The sequence below is a fragment of the Mesoplodon densirostris genome, chromosome 6 (assembly GCF_025265405.1).
Source record: "Mesoplodon densirostris isolate mMesDen1 chromosome 6, mMesDen1 primary haplotype, whole genome shotgun sequence".
Classification (NCBI taxonomy): Eukaryota; Metazoa; Chordata; class Mammalia; order Artiodactyla; family Ziphiidae; genus Mesoplodon; species Mesoplodon densirostris.
The window spans coordinates 111,484,623-111,506,656 of record NC_082666.1 but is presented as its reverse complement, the minus strand read 5'-3'; the positions used below and the strand labels follow the sequence as shown (position 1 = coordinate 111,506,656).

Genomic DNA, 22,034 nt, shown 5'->3' with positions numbered 1-22,034 from the left:
CCCAGAGTTCTACGATTGGTTCGTCCAGTAACAAGGCAGACACACCTGAAACCACACCTTAGTTGTTAAAACTACCACTATGTGGATACACAAGTATGCAACGAAATAATGACCAAAAATTACAAATACACAGTGAAATGAAGTAAAATGAAATGACAGGTGAAATAAGCACAACACCCCAATTATCCTGCTCTCTGTCACCCTCCATCCTGCCCTCCTGGGTTATCCAGCCCTACAGCCCAGGTCTCCCCAGGGCATACTTGCAAAAGACAACCATCTTTGTGGCCCCAGTAACCTATGGGACGATGGTATGGTCTTCCCAAGATCAGAAGAGAATCCCAAATCCAATGCAGAGCTAGTGCTCAGTGGGGCACTAGCTCCTTTCTGTAGGAGGGTTTGCTCCCCGGGGGATGGTAAAGCCACCTCCCCATTTCACGACCGAGACGTACAGATGCCATGTCTGGCAACCCACAGGGGCTTCTCTGCCTCCACCTGTTATGTCTCACCTCCAACAGCTGGAAAGGTTCCTGAGGCCCAGGAGCGAAACTCTGAGGTCTGACACCCTGTGAACTCAGGGTCGGGAAAGCTGGTGTCAGTGAGTTCTCTCCTTGTCACTTACACCCTGATGGGTGAAGAAATGCCTCCACCTCCTCCACACCTGCATCTATGTCTCCCTCAGGCAAACATTTACCAACAGCCATGACCTGCTGTACAGCCACACGCTGGGTTCACTAAGGTGACCTTAAGACAAGACCCCTGCCTTTGGTGCTCAACCCTATGAGCCATGCAAGTCGGTGCTGCCCCCATTTTACAGAAGAGGAAGTTGAGGCTCAGAGAAGCTCAACACCTCCACAAGCAGCAGGTCAGGACGCGACACCCGGCCAACCTGGCTCCCATTGCCTCCAGGTGCGTGCGGGCTCCTGGGAACATGGTTGACTTGGGTGAAGCATGGCTGCAGAAGTCGGGCAGATCTCAGAGTGGGGTGCACACACCGCTCCAGGCGGGGAGGCCTGAAAGAACCCAGGACACATGCACAAGCAGAGGGCAGGGTGAGTTCCCGAAGTTCACCCTCCAGCTCATCCTTCCCAGGGCTGCTCTGCAGATAACCAAGTCCTGCTCATACCCCTTCCCAGACAGCCTGCCCCAGTCAGCACCCAGGCTATGGCAGGCACCACAGCCACCGGCACAGGATCATGTGGCACCTGGCCTCCCCCACACCCCTCCCAGCTGCACTCACTCCAGAGTCTCTTTACCCGGCCCCAGGAGCACAAACAGCTCCACGTCCCCCAGACCCCTGGTTCTCCCTAAATACACAGGCAGGACCATCACAGTGTGGAGAGACGGCAGGGAGAGGTGGGGATGCCACTCCCCATGAGGGACAGTGCCCAGAGCAGTCAGCACGTCAGCCACCTGGCCACGGGGCCTGCCCACCCAGGTACGTGGGTCAGAGCCCTGACTCTCCCCGACTCCACCATCCTCACAGCACAACTCCCCTCCCCACCAGAGCCCAGAGCCTTGAGAAAGCGACAGCTCTCTTCAGTGACCTTCAACACCCTTCACTCCTCAGACCACACGTGGGCTCCTCCCTTGCTGTGCCGCAAGGCACCCACAACCCCCTAGATCAGGGCCAGGACTTAGGCATCACGTGACCCACATGAACCAGCCCCATCGGCTTCCTTGCCACTGACATGGGGAACCTCCCTGTGTGGTCTGGCGGCACGGGAAATGCCTAAGACAGGTGTAGATACTCGGCCAATGTAAACCACGGGACACAGCCGACTCATTTGCTCACGGCCTTCTCTGCCGGGGTCACCATCATCTCGTAACTCTTGGCAACCATCCTCCCTCTGACCCCTGACCCAGGAAGAAGCCTGGCGGAGGGTACCCTGCAAGGCCACTGGACAGTGGTGACCCCCAGTGCTCATACCACCCTCACTAGACTACCAGAGGCAGGTGCTTGCCCGAGGCCGCACAGCCGGACGCTCAGCTCCCTGCAACGCAGGATTTGTTGCCTCTGCCGGGCACAGCTGTCTCCTCTGAGCTGCTCCTCCTCAGCAAGGCACCCCAAACCCTACATCTGAGCAGCCAGGCAAGTGCTGAGCACAGCCCGACTGCACGTGTGCGAAGGCGCACACGCAAAAGGACACGGGTAGGAGCAGCAGAGACACATGCAGAAGCAAGTGCTCACACTTGGACCAGTGACAGGAGTCGGGTGTTTCTCCCCCGTAAAAAGCTATTTCCTCTGCTGTATTTAAAATATTTCTCAGAGAACACAGCATAAGAGAGTGGCAGATAACGTTAACACAAAAACTCCATTTTCAGTTGCTCATGCCAGCAGGCACCGCAATCCAGGAAGCGCACCCACAGCCTGTCTCGAGCCCTGCAGCTCCCACCTGGGACTCTCACTCTTGTGCTCCCCCCCCCCCAGGGATGTCATCCAAAACCACGATGCCCGTGTGTGTGTGTCTGGAATTCTTCACTGGATGGTTATTTATAATTTCAAGAAATAACCAGACATCCCAGGCCTGGCAGCGGTGATGTGGGTCACGTGGTCCACGGGGCAGTTACAAACCCCAAATACTGAGGAAAGTGGTGAGGCAGGCAAGGGTGAAAAGCACCAGGCTGGGATTTAATAAGATTCACACAGTGAGAACAAAACAGCCAATGAGAATGGGGGCTGCGCTCAGGGAGGAGGGCACAGGGACTTTTTTCTTCCTTCCCTCTGTTTCCCCCATTCTCTGCAATCTGCTGAACTTCATGAAACTACAAACAAAAAGCACTCACCGGCTACACCCCCGGACCATGTTCTGGGCAGCAGCAATGCTTACTGCAAGGCTCTTTTCCTCCCTAGAGTGAGGTTACCATGGCGTTTATTTCAAATGCTCCCTTTGGCATCTGTTCTATAAATGGCTTTGGCTTTGCACCGAACGCACTCACTGGAGGCAGAATTCCTGATTCTGTAAAACCCACAAATGCTGAATGCTTCTTCCGGTTGAGCTCCATCTCCTCCAGGGGGCAAAGGAGAGGGACCAGTCCAATCCCCCTGAGTGTGCACTGAGCACTTACCGTGTGTTGCTTAATGGGAGACGAGACCCTCTGCGGAAGCTGGGGGGAACTAGGGTCCTGCCTGTCAGGGGTGGCAACTGAGGTCCCCCCAGAGATCTGGGCAGGGCTGACGCCCTAGGTCTGCACTTGGGAGTTTATCTGAGAAGATAAAGTACAGGAGACTCCTGATAATAATTCAGGGTGGGATGAGGTTTGTTAGTCTACTTTTCTGTCCTATTTGGAATTTCCATGGTGCTAAGTCAGCAATAACAATTGGGATGTTCTGGCCCTCAGTCAGTACCAGTGGCCTTGCCTCTGATTTGGACGCCCTGGGCATGACCTTTCCAGGGAGACCTGGCCAGGCATGGGCATCATGGGCAACGCCAGGGCCCCCTGCAAGCTGTCATCACCGCCGCTTGGAAGATGAAGAGATGATGGGTCAGGGAGCAGCTCTTAGTCACCCTGGGGTGCAGCACACCCAAGCCACCTCCCCAACAAGGAAACCAGGAGAGGGGGCTGGACTCCCTCCCCGAGGGGCCACAGTTCCCCACCAATGGCAGCAGATGCACTGTGGACCATCTTCAGTGACTCTTCCTCAAGGGCAGGCCCGGCACACGTCAACCCCAGCACTGGCTCACGGGAAGACCTGTCCACCCCATCAGCCATGTGGCCACCAGTCTCCCTGGCGTCCCAATCAAGGACACCTGGGAACCCCCAGCCCCCAGCCACAATGCCAGGATGTGCCAGGGCCAGACAGGGCAGATCCCACGCCCCTGGGGTCTCCTGGACATCCCAGTAGCAACCCCGGCAAGGGGCGAATTTGCGTCAAGGCAGGTGCCACATGTTGGGGTCATCTATAATCGCAGCTGCCAAGACCAGGGTGAGGGAGGGGTACAGTCCAAGCCCCCAAAGAAATGATGGAAGAAGCTGACCCCAGATATCATGCCATCCATGGGCCTTGGGGGGACAGGAAGACGTCTCAGAAGGAGATGCCTAGCAAAAGTGCCCAAAACCACCCTGGTGGGATCAGTATCCTCATCTGTAAAATGGGCCCTGGGCAGCATCACAGGAACTTGCAGCCTTAGGCTCCACACAGGGCCAGGGCTGGGTTGGTGCCCCAAAAGCAAATGCCCCGGGTACTCCCAGTGAGCTATTATTATGACCACTGGCTCAGGCCCAAGGCTGAGGGGCTTCAGTCAAACCACTTCACACGTCCAGGCTCACCCCCTGGGTTTCTCCCGTTGTCCAGAGTCACTGCCTAAAGCCCCCAGTACAATCTGTGGACCCCATGATCTACGGCCCCAGAGGCTGCTCAAAGGAGCCAGCATGTCTGACTGAGTCTACAGGATCCCATGGGGAAGGGCCTGCATCTACACAACCACAGGGTGGCTCTCAGGCCCGGTGCCCCCCAGTGCAAAGGCCGCCTTGAATGCTGCCCCCAGCTCTGTCTGTGTAGTGCTCACTCAGAGAGTAAAAGTCAAAACTGAACATAAAAATCTCTCTGCAGTGCCAAAAATACCTCCCCACGGGATGAGGAGGCAGGCACCGGTTTCCACAGCAGCAACTGTTGCTATGGATACAGGGCTCCTGCCAGAAAGGGGTGGGGACAGAGACGGGGCAGGGGGACTAGTGGGGGAGGGGAATACAGCAAGGGGATATGGGGGGACAGAGATGGGGTGGAAGAACAGAGAGGTACCACCAGGGGGCAGGAGAGAGGCTGGTCAGCGGGAGGGAGGGACCTGGCCAACCCTGGCCCTCCTGCCCCCCATCACTGGTAAAGCTGATGTGCAAATACAGACTTTGGGGAGGGAGGCCGCTAAACAGTAATACTTGTAACTGAATGGAAGGAGGAAAACAGGATCTCCCACAAATGGGAACGCTTTTCTGATTTGAGCGCAACAAGTCCAACATATTCCCCCAGAGAGCCTTGATTCCTACTATTCACCGACTTCTCTCACCTAAAACTGTTACCTCTCTCAGCCTGTAGCGAGCAGCAGGACGGCCCTCCAGGAGGGGGCCTGAGGGAGTGGCCATAGGACAGCTGGCCGTGGCCTCTCCTGCACTCCCTCTCTCTCTGCCATGGAGACCCCAGCCCTGGGAGATCCCACCTGGCAGGTAAGGTCCCCTCAGCTCTGTGACGGGCAGATGGGGGTAACATGTGCCACCAGCCCCAGAGCTAGGTCCTGGGCAGGAGCTTTGAGAATAGAACCCTAAGGGCCCATGGGCTGGCTGCTCAGCCATCCCTGCCCAGAGGTTCCCCACTGTGCACAGGCTTCTGTTCACAGCTCTCCCCAGAGGCCTCCCTACCCGTCCGTGGGGCCACAGGCTGTTCATCACATGTCACAGTTGGAGGCGTCATTGCTTTCTGCCTCGCCCAGCAGTGATGTGAGCCAGGAGGCTGCCTGAATGGACAGGTCCCCAGGAAGGGGCCACGGCCACTCTCTGTCTCTACTGCTCCCACCACCTCACATGCAGCTGTCAGGCCCGTGTCCGTGAACCCTGTTTTCATATCAGCCCCCAAGAGCCTGCAACAGCCCCTCATACCCATTGACCAGGTTATGACACCACCAGTGTGTTTCCTTGACCTGAGCCCCTCGGCTCCAGCACTCACGCCAGACACATCTCTCCCCAAGCCAGCTGTCCCCTGACACCCACCTGGGGGAGCACGGTCCGGAGGCTCCACCAGTGGCTCCACCCACAGCCCCTAAACCCCCGGACATTCCTCCCACAGGCGGCCTCTCCTGGCCTGCTGGGTGTCCAGCCCCGAGCTGTGCTCTGTCCACCAGGAGGCAGGCTGGCTAGCTTCCTGTCACTGCTGTACAAGCTGCCACCACTACAGCCCAAACAGCACACATTCTCTCAAAGTTCTGGGGGGCCAGAAGCGAGAAGGCAGACTCGTGGGCAGAGGCAAGGTGTCACACATCTCCCTGCTTCCTTCTGGGGTTGCATGGAGAATCCATCCCCTTGTCCGGCCTCTAGAGGCCACCATGTTCCTCAGCTCATGGCTCCATCCTCCAGCTTCTGTAGTCACGTCTCCGTGGGACCCTCCTGCCCCCTCTTATAAAGGACCCAAGTGATGACCCTGGGCACACGTGGATAATCGAGGATCATCTCCCACCTCAGAGTCCTCAATCCAACTGCATCTGCAAAGTCCCTCTAGCCACACAGGTGGCATATTCAGAGGTTAGGGTATAAGGCCGTGGACGCCTCCATCATCTAGCTTCCCACACCCCTTCCTGGCCCACCTGACCCTGGGCCTGGACCCAGCAGCCGCCTACTTCAGGCTCCCTTCCAACCTTCCTTGGGGCCGGCTGTCACCCAGCTTCACGCCTCATGCTGAGGCGGCAATGCCATCTTTTTTAATTCATCTTTCCCCTCTCAAAATGAAGAAGGAAGCCTCACGTGGGCCCTCTTTCATCTACTTCCCGACTATCACTGCCCACGCAGGCGCCATCTGTCCACGTTGCCATGCCTGTGTCCCCTCCTGGCCACCCCACCTTCCTCTGGGCCACATCCCGCCCACCAGGCCCAGTGCCCTCACTCCAGCTTCATGTCACAAGCCAGGTTCAGCAATGCATGCTCAAGGCCCCCGACAGTGCCCCCCCTCCGCCTGAGTCAGACTGGCTGGCCCCCTTCCCACAACCCCCAGGAAAGGCCCTTCCAGGCCCGGCAGCGGGGCCTCCAGCCTCGCCCCGCCCCAGCAAGACTGTGGGTACTCTGAGTGGGGGACAGGAATCCCAAGCAAAGGCAGCCCAGGGCAGTGGAGGACATCTCCAGCAAGCCCAGCCTTCATGGGCCTCAGAGACGAGCCAGCCTCCTGGGGCCGCAACCCAGGACTCAATGAGAAACGTAAGCACACACGTTAGCACAGGGCCTCGGTGAGCTTTCAGGAAATTGCTGTAGCTGTTATCACGACCATTAATAATTATACTCAGAGGCAAGGTCCTTTGAAACCCTCATAATTCAACCTCCAGCAAACTACACCTACCCTCCTCTCCGCCCACAGTAGTTTCCTTCCTCCAAAGAGAAAGCCCAGCAGAAACCCTTTGTTGAAAGGCCATCAGCCATGGAGCACCCGCCTGCACCCACCCACTCCCCAGGGGCACAGAGGCCCACTGGCAGTTCCTGCCCCGCCCAAGGAGAAAGGCTTCACTGCCTGGTAGGGCGGTGGCCCTGACTCCAGAACCCTGGAGGCCTGCTCCCCGGCGGCAAGGCTGACTCAAAGGGCCTGTCTTTCCCACAGAGGCGCCCACGGGGCAGGCAGGCCTCTTCTCTGGCACACAGACCCAAGGCGACAGACACAAATGCACACCAAGGCCAGCAAGGCCTGATGCGGCTTCTTCACCGCACACGCAACCTGCATAAGCAACAGCCAGTGGTGGGGAAGCCAGGGTCAGGGGCCACTGCTGCTACATGCAGGCCACAAGGCAAGGACTATGGAAGCAGGACCACAAGAGCAGGGCCACAGGGCATGGGGGCAGGCATGCAATGACGGCCATGACGGCCCAGCTAAGCCCACCAGGGCCTGACAGTACTGGCCAGCCACAGACCCCTCTGCTGTACAGTCTGGCGCCTGTGCCAAACCCTAGTCCCCCGGCTCCTCCGCGTTCCTCCCCAGGACCTGTGGCCAGGGGTTTGCCCCAAGTCACATCTGAAGGGCAAGATCCCACTGTGACCTCTGGCCTGGCCGGCCCCACTCACAGAGGCCCAGCCTGGCTCCAGGTGGAAAGTTGGCTACGCTGCCTCCGCTCTGCCTGGCCAGATCAAGGACACAAAGGGCCTGCCTCAAAAATGCATCTATAAAACTCTCCAGGAAGCAGCCAGCAGGGCCAGAACGTTCCAGAGTCACCATCTTGCTCCCCTGCAGGAACAGAGCAGGGCTTTGTCTTTTATCATCACCGTCATCAAATATTTACAGAGGCTGACAGACATCTCAGGCGGGCCAGCCGGGAGCCAAACACCACGCTTCCCCAGGACAGGCGGAGGTGCAGGCGAGTAGGCAGGGGGCAGCCAGAGGGGTGAGGTTTCCTGCAGGGCGGCCGCTGCTCTCTCCGACGGGAGCAACCATGCCCACCATGGGTCTGGGTCCTTGTTGTCTGGACACAGAACCCAGAGCAGGCTGCCTCTATGCTGTCCCCACTGCAAGAAGTACACAGGAACAGGCTGCAGGGCTCTGCATACTCAGCACTCCCGGGAAGTCAAGTGCAAGGGAGTGAGCGGGCACCCACTCCAGCCCAGGCGAGCAGGGGCCTAGAGCTGCCAAGGACAGGGAGATAGCAGCCCCGGACCCCCACGCCCACCTCAGCCTCCTCCCTCCAATCTGTTACGGTCCAGACTGGAAACCACCCAAGTCTGTCCATGGATCGACAGGCAGACTCTGAACACCTACACAGTAGAAAAGGGACCGACCTGCTGATCGCTGCAGCCAGGGCTGAGCCCCAAAGGGCATACTGACATGTGTGGGCCGCAGACACAGAAGGCTGAACACACACTGTGTGATCTACGTGCAGGAAATTCTAGGGCAGGCAGGCGATCTACAGGACCGTAGGCGGGCAACAGGACCCGGGGCCGGGGTTACCGGGAAACGTCTACCTCTGCCAGGTAGGGCTCACAATGCACTGACCTGCTCTGTAGGCTCCAGCAGTCTGACTTCCATAATAATAAAGCAACGCCCCTCTACTGTTCAGCTTTTTATTGTCCTTTACTTTCAAAGAGTACCATCTATCCCGTTCTTAAAAACTCTTTCACTGTTTATTTTCATCTGCTTTTGCTTCATTTTATTTCTGATAGGCTTTCATGTGTTTTGCCATTTTTCCCTAAACTCATCCTGTCCTCTTCCTCTGAAGTATGCCTAGCTGCGTTTATTCACTTCCAGTCTCCTTTTTAACCTTCTTTTCACAAACAGCAAACGCAGTCATCTGTGCATACCTCCTCTCAGGCTGAGCCAGGTCTGCGGCCACAGCAACCAGACCCCAGCCCGGGCAGACCACCTGAGGGCCCCAAAACCCACACCAGTCCTGTATGTATCCCAGGGGTGCTGTCCAGGGGATGTTAACCTCCAACTTGCAAAAGCAACTAAGCAAGATGGGAGGGGACAGGCAAGCCCTTCTGAGGCTGGGCCCCAACCCCCATGAGACAGTATAGGTGGGGAAGGTGGGTCCACCGGCATCTAAAGGCCAAGAATCCCACTCACAGCCAGGGCCACCAATGCCTGGGAACACCCTTGCCTCTACCACCCCCAGGAACCAGCCTCCACTGTGGGACTCCAAATCACTCACAGCACCACACCTGTGCTAACAGAGAAGCCTCAGTGTTCTCCGACACCCCCTGGTAAAACCAGAACCCCCAGCTGCCCAGCCTGGCCACCCAAGACACCAAGAGCCAGCCACCCTCCCCACACAACACAGCCCCCACCCCTCTCCAAGAAATGGCTTCCCCGCAACTGATAACCTTCTCCCCACATGGTGGCTCCAGGTTCAGGACCACTCAGCACACACACAAGGCCCACAGTCCAGGCCCCATGCCCTCAACCCAAGAGTCCTCACCCAGAACGCTCAGAGGCAGCTATCATGGGGCAGAACCACCCCAATCAGATCTCCCTAGGGAAATGTCTGGAAGCTTGTCAAAGCACAGACAGCCACCACTGAGGGCAGCTTTTGTCCCCCTAGGAGCCCAACAGTCCAGGTGACCAGGCCAAGACCTACATCATGCAGGGTGGGGGCAACCATCCCAAGCAAAAGCTAGAGCGTATCATTCGCGTATGTCATAGGTCTAGTGCATAGCTAGGGAGAGGCGGGGTGCTGCTTGGGTCCCCAGGGCCCGAGAATGTGCAGACATCTAGACTGTTCCATACGGTCCCCTAGAACCAGCTCACTCTGCCTGTGGCTGTGGCCATCCAGACCGAGACCTTTGGGAACATGCTTCCAACTGGGAACACCTGAGAGGATGCAGGGGGTCTTTCAACAGTGGCAGGGGACCCTCGCAATGCTGATAACCAACGACCCTGCAGTCCCCTTAAGTCAATTACTGCTATTGCACAAAAACACTTGAGGATGGAGTATTTCCAAAATCCAAGCACACATGGGCCCCCACCACACCCAGGAAGGCACCTGGTGACTGCACCCCTGCCCTGCCCCCCATCCAGTCTCCTCCACCCTTCAAGCTTTCAGTGTTCCTCCAAAAAGGCCAAATTTCCTCTCCTGCTTGAAACTCTTAATTAAAGAGGAGAAATGCCTCAGAACCTGTCAAGGCAGGTGTCAGTGGACTGCTGCTGGCCAAGGCAGCAAGAGGACTTCCTGGCTTGAAGACACAGTACAACAGCCAGCTCCTTCTGGGGGACCACAGCAGCACCCAGGCTGAGAAGCTGCATCCCACAGGGTGCAGGCGGAAGCACCCTGACACGTCTGGCCCCAGTCTGGAGATGAGAGGAACATGCAAAAACCTGGGCCCAGCTGTGGGCAGGGCTGGGTGTAAGCCCACCCTGAACTCACCCCCCAGGGGAAAGGGGAGGCTCGTGGATCCACTCATCCCAGTGCTGGGCTCTCACCAAAGCTCAAGGAGGTGGGAGCTGCAGGCCACGTGGTGATTCACCATCACTGCACACGTTAGCACAAATGCTACAATTATGACTTTGCAAAACACCCAGAACATAAAAAAGAGACAAGAAGGACATGTACCAAAGTGAAAACAGCTACGTCAGAGGAAAGAGATTTGGGGCAGTTTTTTCTTTTTCAGGTTTCAGCATCTGTCATGTCCGTCACCCAAGCCCTAATTTAGGTAGCTTGAAACGTCCCCCACAAAACCCCACAGTGGCCTCCCCATCCATCATCCGCCACCTCCTCCAACCTCACAACCCCCACTCATTGGAGGGGGTCCAGGGCTAGCACGTTGTGGGGAGGGACTGTTCTAGATTAAAACTGACATGACAGCCAAATGCAGTGCATAACTCTTGACTGGATCCTGGATCCAAACAGGAAAACCATCAGGAAGGCACAGTCCACGTCAGACGTGTGGCTGACAGCACCCAAGTTAGATTTGAGTGTGACACTGAGCTATGAAAACTTGTACGAAAACGTCCTCACTCCTATATGAGATGTGTGCTGAAGTTTTCAGGGCAAGGTGGAAATGGGCCAGAATAAAACCTATGCAGAGGTACAGAGATAAAGCAAATGTGGCAACATGTTTACAACTGGTAACTCCAACTTCCCCATCCATGTTTTTCAAAATAAGAAGTTTGTGGGGAAGTGTAAACTGGATTGCTGCCAGAGAGGAGAAAGCTCAGAGAAAGAGCAAAGAGGAGAGGGTAGGGCCAGCGGGTAGACAGCTGGGAGGCCATGTCACAGGGTCCCAGCCACAGACTCCTGGAGGTGAGAGGTGGAAGGAGCAGGACATGGCAGCCCCTGGAGGCACCTAGAAGCAGTAGGGTATGTGGGTTGTTCTGTTCGGAAGACAGGCCCAGGTGGAAGAGGGCCTCATCAAACATGGGCACCAATCAGATCTTGGAGGGATGAGGTAATGAGCACCAATAAGATCTTGGGGGGACAAAGTAACCAAGACAGACACGGGCAGGCACTCCTCGCACTCGCCCACTGCCTGCCACCCCTGTCTACCAACAAAACCCACTGTGCCCAGCCCCAGGGAATAGATCATAACCCATCTATGCCATCAAGCCTTTCCCAGATGTCCTTGCAGCTAAGGGAGACCACACAATCTCACTGTAACCAGAAAAACCAAAGAGGCTTACTGGTAAACGTTTTCCTGCATGGATTAAAATATGGACACCTTACCTAACCACCACCTAACCACCTGCTTGCTTCCTGTCTTCAAATATGGTTGTGATGCCTGGAACTATGGCAGCCTTTCTGCCACCATGAGGCGACGAGACTGGGGACAAATCCAACAAGGCTGAGGAAAGTAGAAGAGAAAGAGGGACAGCACCTTTCTCCCTGCCAACACTGCTGAGTCACTAGGGCCCTGGACAGGCCATCCCCAGATTTCAGATTCTGGGGATGATCAAAAGTCTGCACTGCTTAGCCACACTTGGCTTGCAGCTAAGAATTTTCCCAGCTTATCCACTCCTGAGAAAGCACACAGACAGCCAGGAAAGCAGGAGGCCTGGGGGGGGAAAAGTGGACATCAGGAGGTCAGGTCCTTCCAGGGCAGCTTCTGGCCTGAGACAGGTAGGGAGTCTTCTCAAGGGCAAGTCCAGCTTTCCATGTCCAGATCCAAGTGCTGCCAACAGCGCCACCAATAAGTGAGATGGGAACCCCCATGTCTGCAATGTCTGCAACGCAGCCAAGACATGCCATGGGAACATTGGAACTCTATGTTCCAATGTTGGAAATGTTGGAACTCTACCAACAGTCAGCCAACACTCCTCGGGGCCCATCCTGGTCCCATGAGATGTTCGCAAAACTAAAGAAAAGGTGAAAGGGGTGCAAGGCCTCCCACACCCTGTCAAGAGCTTCACAACACAGCGAGTACTTTAAAGGCTCTGAGAAGTCCCACAACAGCAATTCATGCTTGACCCAGCACTCTTCAAGCCTGTTTAGTAACACCCCTTTCCAAAGCAACCCTCTGAACACACATGGAAAATGACAATCCAGGGGAGAGGCAGGAAGCGCGCCACCAGCTGCTGTCTCTCAGTGTGAGCCTGGATGTGAGCCACCTTCCCTGAGTCTCCTTCTCATCTATGAAAACAGAGTCCCAAAACTTCTCAAAGTGGTTCTGAGGACCTGATAAACTCACACATGGGTCCAGACATCCAAGAAAGCCCTCACCATACCACAGCTTCTTTCCTGCCCTCCTGCCCATGGCCAGCTGACAGCCAGGCCTGAACCTCCCTGCCAAGGAGGCGCCCGAAGCCGAGCCAGGACAGCCCTGTGCAAACCACCAGGACTTGTGGGCACCAAGCCTCGCCCAGCACCGCTCTCTACTCCACTGGCTCCTCCGCCCATGTGCCTCGGCAGGGCTCATGCCACGCCATCTTTAATTTCTGGAGCCACCATAGAGATACCCCACTCCTGAACACCTGGGAAATACCCCCAGCTCAAGGGCTGACCAGCCTTGGTCCTCAGGGAGGTGGCGCATGAGGGGGACCACTGGCCAGTCCTCCTGACTTGTGCCATGAAGGCATGAAGACCGCTTGGCACAGAAGCCCCTGGAAGCAGATGCTCAGGGAGCCCACAACCCAGGGCCACCTCTCTATGGCCAAGGACGCTCTGCCCAGCCTGCAGCCTGCCCCCAGAGCACAGTTGGGTGGGGCTTTCTGGAAAACCCCTCCAAGAGGACCGGAACACAAAGCACAAAGACAGGAATGGACCCCAAACCACAGCCTCTCCTTGCAAACCAATAAATTGCATTAAGAGACACTCTAGAAACAAATAAAAAGATAAATTTTAAAAGCAGTGATGGGACTTCCCTGGTGACGCAGTGGTTAAGAATCTACCTGCCAGTGCAGGGGACACGGGTTCGATCCCTGGTCCGGGAAGACCCCACGTGTCGCAGAGCAACTAAGCCCGTGCGCCACAACTACTGAGCCTGCTCTCTAGAGCCCACGAGCCACAACTACTGAGCCCATGTGACACAACTACTGAAGCCCACGTGCCTAGAGCCCGTGCTCTGCAACAAGAGAAGCCACCACGATGAGAAGCCCACGCACCGCAACAAGAGTAGCCCCTGCTCGCCGCAACTAGAGAAAGCCTGCACGCAGCAAGGAAGACCCAACACAGCCAAACATACATACATACATACATACATAACTTTATTTTTTAAATTTATAAATAAATAAAAATAAAAGCTGTGACACTTAGTAACTATAGCTGTATTTATAAAAGATATACATGGGGAAACAAGAACTTGAAGGCAATGTGCAAGAATAGTAAGTAGCTATATTCACTTGAATTATGAGTAGTTTTTTCATTTCTGAATACTTCTTTAATGTAGCTGTTATACTGCTTCGTTTTGCTTTTTAATTAATGAACTATTTTTTTAAAAGAAGTTCTCGGCTTTTAGAAAGATTGAGCAGAAAGTACAAAGTTCCCTTGTACTCCCTCACACCTGCACACAGTTTTCCCTATTATTAATATCTTGCATTGGTGTGGTACTTTGTTATAACTGGCATGCCAATATTGATATTATTATTAACTAAAGTCATTGTTTATATTATGGTTCTCTCTTGGTGTTGCACATTCTATGGGTTTGGACAAATTTACAATGACATGTATCCATCATTACAGTATCACACAGAATAGTTTCACTGCCCTAAAAATCCTCTGTGCTCTACCTGTTCATCACTCCCTCCCCACTAACCCCTGGCAACCACTGGTCTTTTAACTGTCTCCACAGTTTTGCCTTTTCCAGAATGTCATATAGTTGGAATCATACAGTATGCAGTCTTTTCAAATCGGCGACTTTCACTTACTAATGTGCATTTAAGCTTCTTCCATATCTTTACATTGTTTGAAAGTTCATTTCTTTTTAGCGCTGAATAATATTCCACTGTCTGGATGTACTACAGTTTATCTGTTCAACTACTGAAGGATATCTGGGTTGCTTCAAAGTTTTGGCAATTATGAATAAAGCTGCTATAAACATCTGTGCGGGCTTTTGTGCGGACATAGATTTTCAACTTATTTGGGTAAATACCAAGGAGCATGATTGCTGAACGATAGGGTAAGAGTGTAAAGTTTTGTAAGATGTCGTCATACTGTCTTCCAAAGTGGCTGTACCATTTTGCGTTCCCACAAGCAATGAATGAGAGTTCCTGTTGCTCCACATACTTGTCAGCATTTGGTAATGCCAGTATTCTGAATTTTGGCCATTCTAAAAGGTGTGTAGTGGTATCTCATTGTTTTAATTTGCATTTCCCCAATGAAACTCGATGTGGAGTGTCTGTTCATATGCTTATCTGCCATCTGTATATCTTCTTTGATAAGATGTTTGTTACGGTCTTTAGCCCACTTCCCCCCACCCCCACCCCCGAGCTTTCCTCTGTTCAAGAAGCCAAGGTCAGAGGCAAGGAGGGGACCATGGTTCCGTGTTCCCCTTCCGTGACCCACAAAAAAGGTCTTGGCCTATTTTTTTTTTTATAATGACGAATTTTTTCTCTGAACTTTATTAATTTATTTTATTTATTTTTGCTGTGTTGGGTCTTCGTTTCTGTGCGAGGGCTTTCTCTAGTTGTGGCAAGTGGGGGCCACTCTTCATCGCGGTGCACGGCCTCTCTTGTTGCGGAGCACAGGCTCCAGACGCGCAGGCTCAGTAGTTATGGCTCACGGGCCTAGTTACTCCGCGGCATGTGGGATCCTCCCAGACCAGGGCTCGAACCCGTGTCCCCTGCACTAGCAGGCAGATTCTCAACCACTGCGCCACCAGGGAAGCCCCTATTTTTTAATCTGGTTGTCTGGTTTCTTATTGTTAAGTTTTAAGAGTTCTTGGTATATTCTGGGTAACAGCCCTTTATCAGATATGCGTTTGACAAAGATTTCCTCCCAGTCTGCATCTTGTCTTCTCATTTGCTTATAGGCCTTTGCAGAACAGAAGTTTTTCATTTTAATGAAGCTGAACTTAGAAAGTTTTTCTTTCATAGATCACATCTGTGGTGTTGTATCTAAAAAGTAACTGCCAAACCCAAGGTCACCTACATTTTCTCCTATGTTATCTTCCAGGAAATTTACAGTTTTGCATTTTACATTTAGGTCTATGATCTATTTTGAGTTAACTTTTGTGAAAGGTATAAAGTCTGTGTCTATATTCATTTTTTTGCATGTGGATGTACAGTTGTTCCAGTACCATCTGTTGAAATGACCATCTTTCTCCACTGTGTTGCCTTTGCTCCTTTGTCAAAGGTCAGGTCATATATTTATGTGTATCTGTTTCTGGGCTCTCTATTCTGTTTCATTGATCTATTTCCCTACACCACGCTGCCTTGATCATGTTTCTTTTATTCTTTTCCAAAACTTTAACATTTATTTAAAGAACACTGACATAAATTGGAGGTAATGATCAAGTATTCCAGGAACTCTTAGAATTCAAGTCTCTCAGGAACAGAACTGGATATGAAAAATACTTGAAGCAGGAAAACCTACAGCTGACTCAGGTTGCCAACCTCAGACAGGCTGGGCTTCTGCATCCTCACCAGGGGGCCTCTCCACCCAAAACACAGCTCCTGGATTGTCCGTGGCCAGAAGCAGATCCTGATCTGCTTCTTAGAGATTCCAGCTGCTTCATTCACACCCTTTCCTCATCTGCAGCTCAGCAGCCAGGTGCTCAGGTAGAGCTGCAGGGGCACAGGGCCCTCAGCCTGCCTGCACCTGGAGGCCCCTGGGCCACCCCAGGGGCCCACCTCCAGCCTCAGGCAGGCCTCCCTGCTCCTCCAGGTTCAGCTTGCTTTCCACCTCAATCTCAGTTTCTTAAACTGTTTATCTGCAGGGTGAGAAGAGGCTTAACTCTGAGTGCCTGCTCCCAGCAGTGCTGCATACTGGGCGCTGAATGTACCTCTCCACAGTCCCCATGGCCCTGTGAGAGTTGGCTAGCACCATCCCCATTGCACGGACGGGTAAACCGGGGTTCAGAAAGGCAGGTGCCCTCTCTATGGCCTCCCCACTGGGAAGCTGTGGGGCTGGGGTCCGAATGCAGCAGGACATGCTCCCAGAGTGTTTGTGTGCACTGCACAGTGTGCCCTGCCTGGCTGCGAGGCTCCTAAGCACCCCTTCCCACCACCTCAGGCAGATGCTGGCACCGTTCAGCCAAGGCAGACCACAGAGGAGACCCGAGCCTGTGGCCTGAACCCCTGCAGGACTGAGTCAAGCTCTTCTCCATCGAAGCGGTGACCTACAGCTCTGTGTCCTCACCTTCGGCATCATCCAGCTCCAGCCTGAAGCCAGCCCAAGCTACTGGCCCCAAGAGATGCCTACAGCCAGGCAGAGGGCTGCTAGAGTCAGCCGTTCTGGAAGGTAAGTGGCAGGCACCCAACAAGTCCAGCCAGCCCAGGACCACAGGACAGTCTCTCCACAGACTGACTCCCTTGCTTCTTGCAGGCCTCTCGCAAACACCCCTCCTCTGTGAGAACCTGGCTCTCCCACCTGACTCTCCTGCTGACTGTGGTACACCAGGGCTGGAACCAGGACACATGCTCAAAAAATGCCTGCTGAGCCAATAAACCACACCAGCCTGCGCTGCTGAGCCCGGACACGAGACCCAGCATGGGGAACCCCAGGGAACGTCCACTCTCTATGCTCCTCTTATCAATTCTTTCCCTTGCCACCATAATGTTCCAGCTAGCAGTCCACCAGCAAAGCTTCACCCACCTCAGAGTTACCCAGTCACTACCTGGAAATGGCACGAGAGGTGGGGAGATGCCCACTAGCCCTCCACCCAAGTTAGACAGTCTGGGGATCCTCCCCCTGGGGTCCAAGTCACTGGGCAATTCAGGCCTAAAACGCTCAGCCTGGTACCCTCACACGCCAGGGCCCTGAGGATACCTTGAGGTATCCTCAAGGCCACAGGAGCACGTGCTTCCAACAGGGAATAAGCTGCAATGCCCAATGTGCCCACAGTGGTGACCCACAGCTCGGGCTGCTTGTTCATCACTGCTGACCACACTCACCTCCCCAACAAAGCTTGGGGATAGGGGAGGGGCCTCTGGGTTCAGGATGCCCACACTCCTGCACTGATGGGCCCCTCCCCAGTGCATTTCACAGGCCTCTCAGGAAGTTGGCACCAGCCTTTCTCACCAACCAAACCAGCACTGTGGTCAAGATGACACATGAAACATCATTTGGGAAAGCAAGCTCAGTGTTGACACCCAACTGCTTTCCAATTACACCTCTTCCAACAAAATTGCGCCCTTAGAAGATTTTTTTAAAATAAAAATATAAAAGCAGGGTGACCACCAACCAAATTGAGTTGAGCCCTTTCTAAGCATCTCGCTCCAGCAAGTGAGCACCCTCTCCTCTGCACATCCCCTCATCTCCCCGCGTCAGCCAGATCGGGCTGCTTGTGGCTGCTCTGAAAGCAACACCTGACCCTCCCACATGAGGCCACAGGGGAGACCTCTCAACCCTGGGCCTGCGGCTGCCCAGCACCACAGGGCACGTGCCTGGTCTATGAAAGGCGATGATGCACCTGTATGGTCAGGTGTGTGAGCTCAGCGCCCAGTACAGGTGGGGCACCCACAGCCATGGGAGAGGTGCCAGACCACACCAATAGCAGGCAGACCTGGCCACCCTCTGAGGACAGCAAGGGGACCGGCGTGCTCGGCACGGCTGCACACGACAGGCGCCTACAGGCATTATCCACGGCCAGGGTGCAGGAAGGTGACACAGAGGTCTGGCTGCGGTGGGTAAGTTGGGAAAAAACGAGTCCTCCGTGGCCACACGAAGGAGACATCAGCAGATCCTGCGGTCCCCACGTCCACAGCCTCTCCCTGGCCTGGAGTCCAGGCCATCACCACCCCACGGGAGCCCAGCGACCTCTACGCAGTGCAGAGCAGCAACAGGACAGCTTCATGATGACACCTGAGGGGTCCAGACACCTGTCCCTGGCTGATGGGGGCTCAGGCCCCATGGTACCTCTTCAGGACTCTCATGGCCCTCAAAGCCCCTGCAAGTATTCCAGGCAGAGGGTCAAGGACTGACACCTCCATGAGGCTAAATGACTCCCACACTGGGCACAGGCCAGGGCACAAGCGAGGGAAACATGAGTTGCGGGTGGAATCCCCCAAGAGGCCGTGCCCAACCCTGTAACCGCAGCTCAGAGCAGCCTTCTGTGAGAAGGAGGAAGCACAGAGGACCCTTGGAGACAGGGGCCTGCTGACGGGAGCGTGCAGCGCTGACCAAGGGGGCTGAAAACCAAGGCTCTCTCCAAGTTCTCGAGGAAGACACTTAAGCAGGTGGTCCAGGAAAGGCCAACAGGCCGCCTCCAACGAGGCTTCTAGACACTGTCTGGGATCTGGGTTGGCTGCATTTTCTCTGCTCGGAGGCCCCACCCATGGCTCAGAGGCATCAGCAGGTGAGAGAGGGTGCCTGAGTCACCTGAGACCATGTCAGTGGTCCGCACCTACCCCCACCCCAGGCGACCCAGAGTCAGCCAGAAGCCTCCAGCTATCCCGTGCACTGTCTGACAGGATGGGGTCTGTGAGGGGCCAGAGCTGGCCACAGGGACGTGGGAAATGCGAGCCAGAGTAAAGGCAGTGGTTCTGGGTGCATTTGTACTTTCCCTGTTGCTCTTATGTGTCCTGGTGCCAGAAATGAACATTCATTCAAAAGAAACCAGAAGGGGAGGTAATATTTTAAAATGGCTTCCCCCCCAAAATCAATGTCAGCTTCAAACGTCTGGAGAATTGAGGAGATGAAAACACCTCGCTGCCTTTCACTGTGATATGAACACATATTGCTCTTTCTGCAAAGCTCTTTTGACACTAAATTATAGAAGGAAACTGGAAGTCACGGGGAATCTTACATCCTCCAAGCCAGACTTATTAGGTCCAAAAATGCGGCCCTTCCTCCCCTTGGCAGGGAACCCGGGAAAAAGCAAGCGGGTGACACTATCTCAGTTCTGCGGGAGGCAGGCAGGTGCCAACATCCCCCCATGGTCCCAAGGTTGAGAGGAGGAAACAGACTTTTGAGGGTCGATTTCCAGGGCATTCCAAAGATGCCAGCTGAGGAGCTTATGGGGTTTGGGGAAGGGAGGGTTGGAGGGCAGGAGGAATACCGCAAAGCTCCCCGGACTGAAGGCAATGCTCCTGGCAACCCACCCTCCAGTGGGAGCCCTGATGCTTGGGAATTCTGGGGGCTGGGTGGAGGATGAACGTCTCCACCCCGTGCACTAGGAAACCCCCTCCCCAGGCGCAAAGCCAGCATGCCACCTGTCGCCCTCCCTGGTGCTTGGTGGTCCGAGAGGACTAACCTGGCGCCCTGCCCTCCACCCTTATCTCCTCTCCTAAGGACGGCCACGCCAGGTGGCCTCTTCCCATGATGCAGCAATCCCCCTCCACCATCTGTATCCTCACAGGTGACCTTGGTGGGCTCTCAACAATAAAATGGGGGAAACAACAGCCTCCTGTTCGGTGAAAAGGAGAGTGCACACACAGCAGGCTCTCGGCTGCTGTCCTAAGCTGGTTCCCAGCCCCCTCTGGTGTAAAACCCTCTCAGACCTACCCAGCAGAAGGCAGCTGACCCTAACTGCTGCATATCAGCCCTCTTGTTGGGGGAGATACAGGAACAGCTTCCCGGCTGGCATGGGGCCCCCAGTAACTACTGTATAAGAAGCAAAACCAGACAGATTAGAAGCCATCTCCCACTTTCCTACTCCCACCCAGAGTACAGGAGTAAAAGCCCCCTGGACAGCAGCCAGGCTCCACTCTGGTGCCGCCCTGCTTAGGGACCCAGAGGCAGAACAGCTTGCCTCGCCTTAAAGGGAATGGGAATTAACAACCTCCTCCGAGGGTCACATGCGCCTGCAATGCCTCAACCAGATCAGCTGGGCTCTGCTGCTGAAGTCTAACTCAGCTCCTGCCTGCTGCAGCACCCCCACTCCTGTCCTCCACCCGCAGAGGCATTCCGCAGCACAGGGGTGCTTGGAGTGCCACACCAGGTCACTTGCAAGAGCGAGAAGGTGAGGAGGGGAGGCACACAGCCACACTCTAGAATCAGGAATCCTCTTTTCCCTCTCCGGGCTTCCCTTTGCGGGTCCTCTCTCCCCTGTGCGTTCACACACAGCAGTGATGCCCGGCTCACTCCTATGCCAACCCAGCACATCATCCCCAGGGCCCCAGACCACAGACCACTGAGGCCACCCCTCAGCAGGTCCCCGAACCTGCAACCACGAGGGAGGGGAGTTCTCAGTCCCTCTCAGTGAGGGGGACTCAATAGGTCACCCCTGGCTCCACCGTGAAAAGTCCCTATTTCCACAACAGAACCAAGGAGCTCTGAGGAGGGGTGGTCTCCGAAGCTCTTTGTCTCAGGAGAAAGGCTGAGGACAGGTGGGCACTGGACAAATTAGCCAGCTCACGTATACACACACACACACAGGCCACCCTGCAGGGGCCCAGAGGACAAAGCAACCAAATCCCACTTCTGAGCCAAAAAGGCAGGCTGCCTGCAGTGTGGCAGGCGGCCTGCGTCAGGACTGGCAGGCCCAGCTAACTTTCCAGGGCGCTGGGGTAGGCTTACATCCGCATGGCCAGCTCTCGCAGGGTCCAGCCCCATGCCTGACAGCTGTCCCCCCAAACAAGGGAGGGCCAATAAATACCCACTGTGACAGGTGCTGCCCGAGCTTCCACGGCCGGCCCAGGACAGCCCGAGTTACCATTTATATAATCTTCCAGGGCTGGGGCTGACTTAGCCAACATGAGGGCAAGGTTATGAAAAATGCAAGTCCAGAGCCTTTGCATCCACAAAAACCAAACCAAAACCAAACCAAACCCCACCTGCATTTTACATGACTGGGTTTTAAGACTTCTCACATATCCATTTTGTGAACTAACAGGACAAAGTACAACACTTCCAGGCTTTGCCCCAGAGCCCACCATCCCTCACCGTAAACAGACCCCAGGTGAAAAGCCCCTCAGACATCCCCAACTGGGGCATCTACACTCTGCAAGACGCAGTGAGGTGCTCATTTAAGAGCAGCTGAGAGTCCCCCAAACCACCCTGTGACCACCTGGACACAGGGCCCTGCAGCCCACACACTGCTTCTGCACAGACACAGACGATCCAGACAGCCTGGGTCAGTACAGCCCAGAAGAAGGAGCGGCACTGATCGGCACTGGAAGACACGCCCTCCAAGTGCCCAGTCTCCATCATGGGCCCACATCGTGCCACACTTAGACACCACACACTGGGAGGTCCGACCTCCATCACCCAACCGTCACCACACAGACCACCAGCACAACCAACCACCCACCCAGAGGGTGACACACAGATGGCCGCTGCCAGGGGTGGCTAAGGCCAGGCATGGCCCGATGCCAGAACGCACTCGCCCACCAC

The 22,034-nt window shown here is 54.9% G+C and overlaps 1 protein-coding gene across 6 annotated transcripts in view; it reads right to left on the bottom strand.

The window, feature by feature from the left end:
- WNK2 (WNK lysine deficient protein kinase 2) overlaps window positions 1-22,034 on the bottom strand; it is a 160,328-nt gene that overhangs the window by 136,920 nt on the left and 1,374 nt on the right. The window lies entirely within an intron of this gene.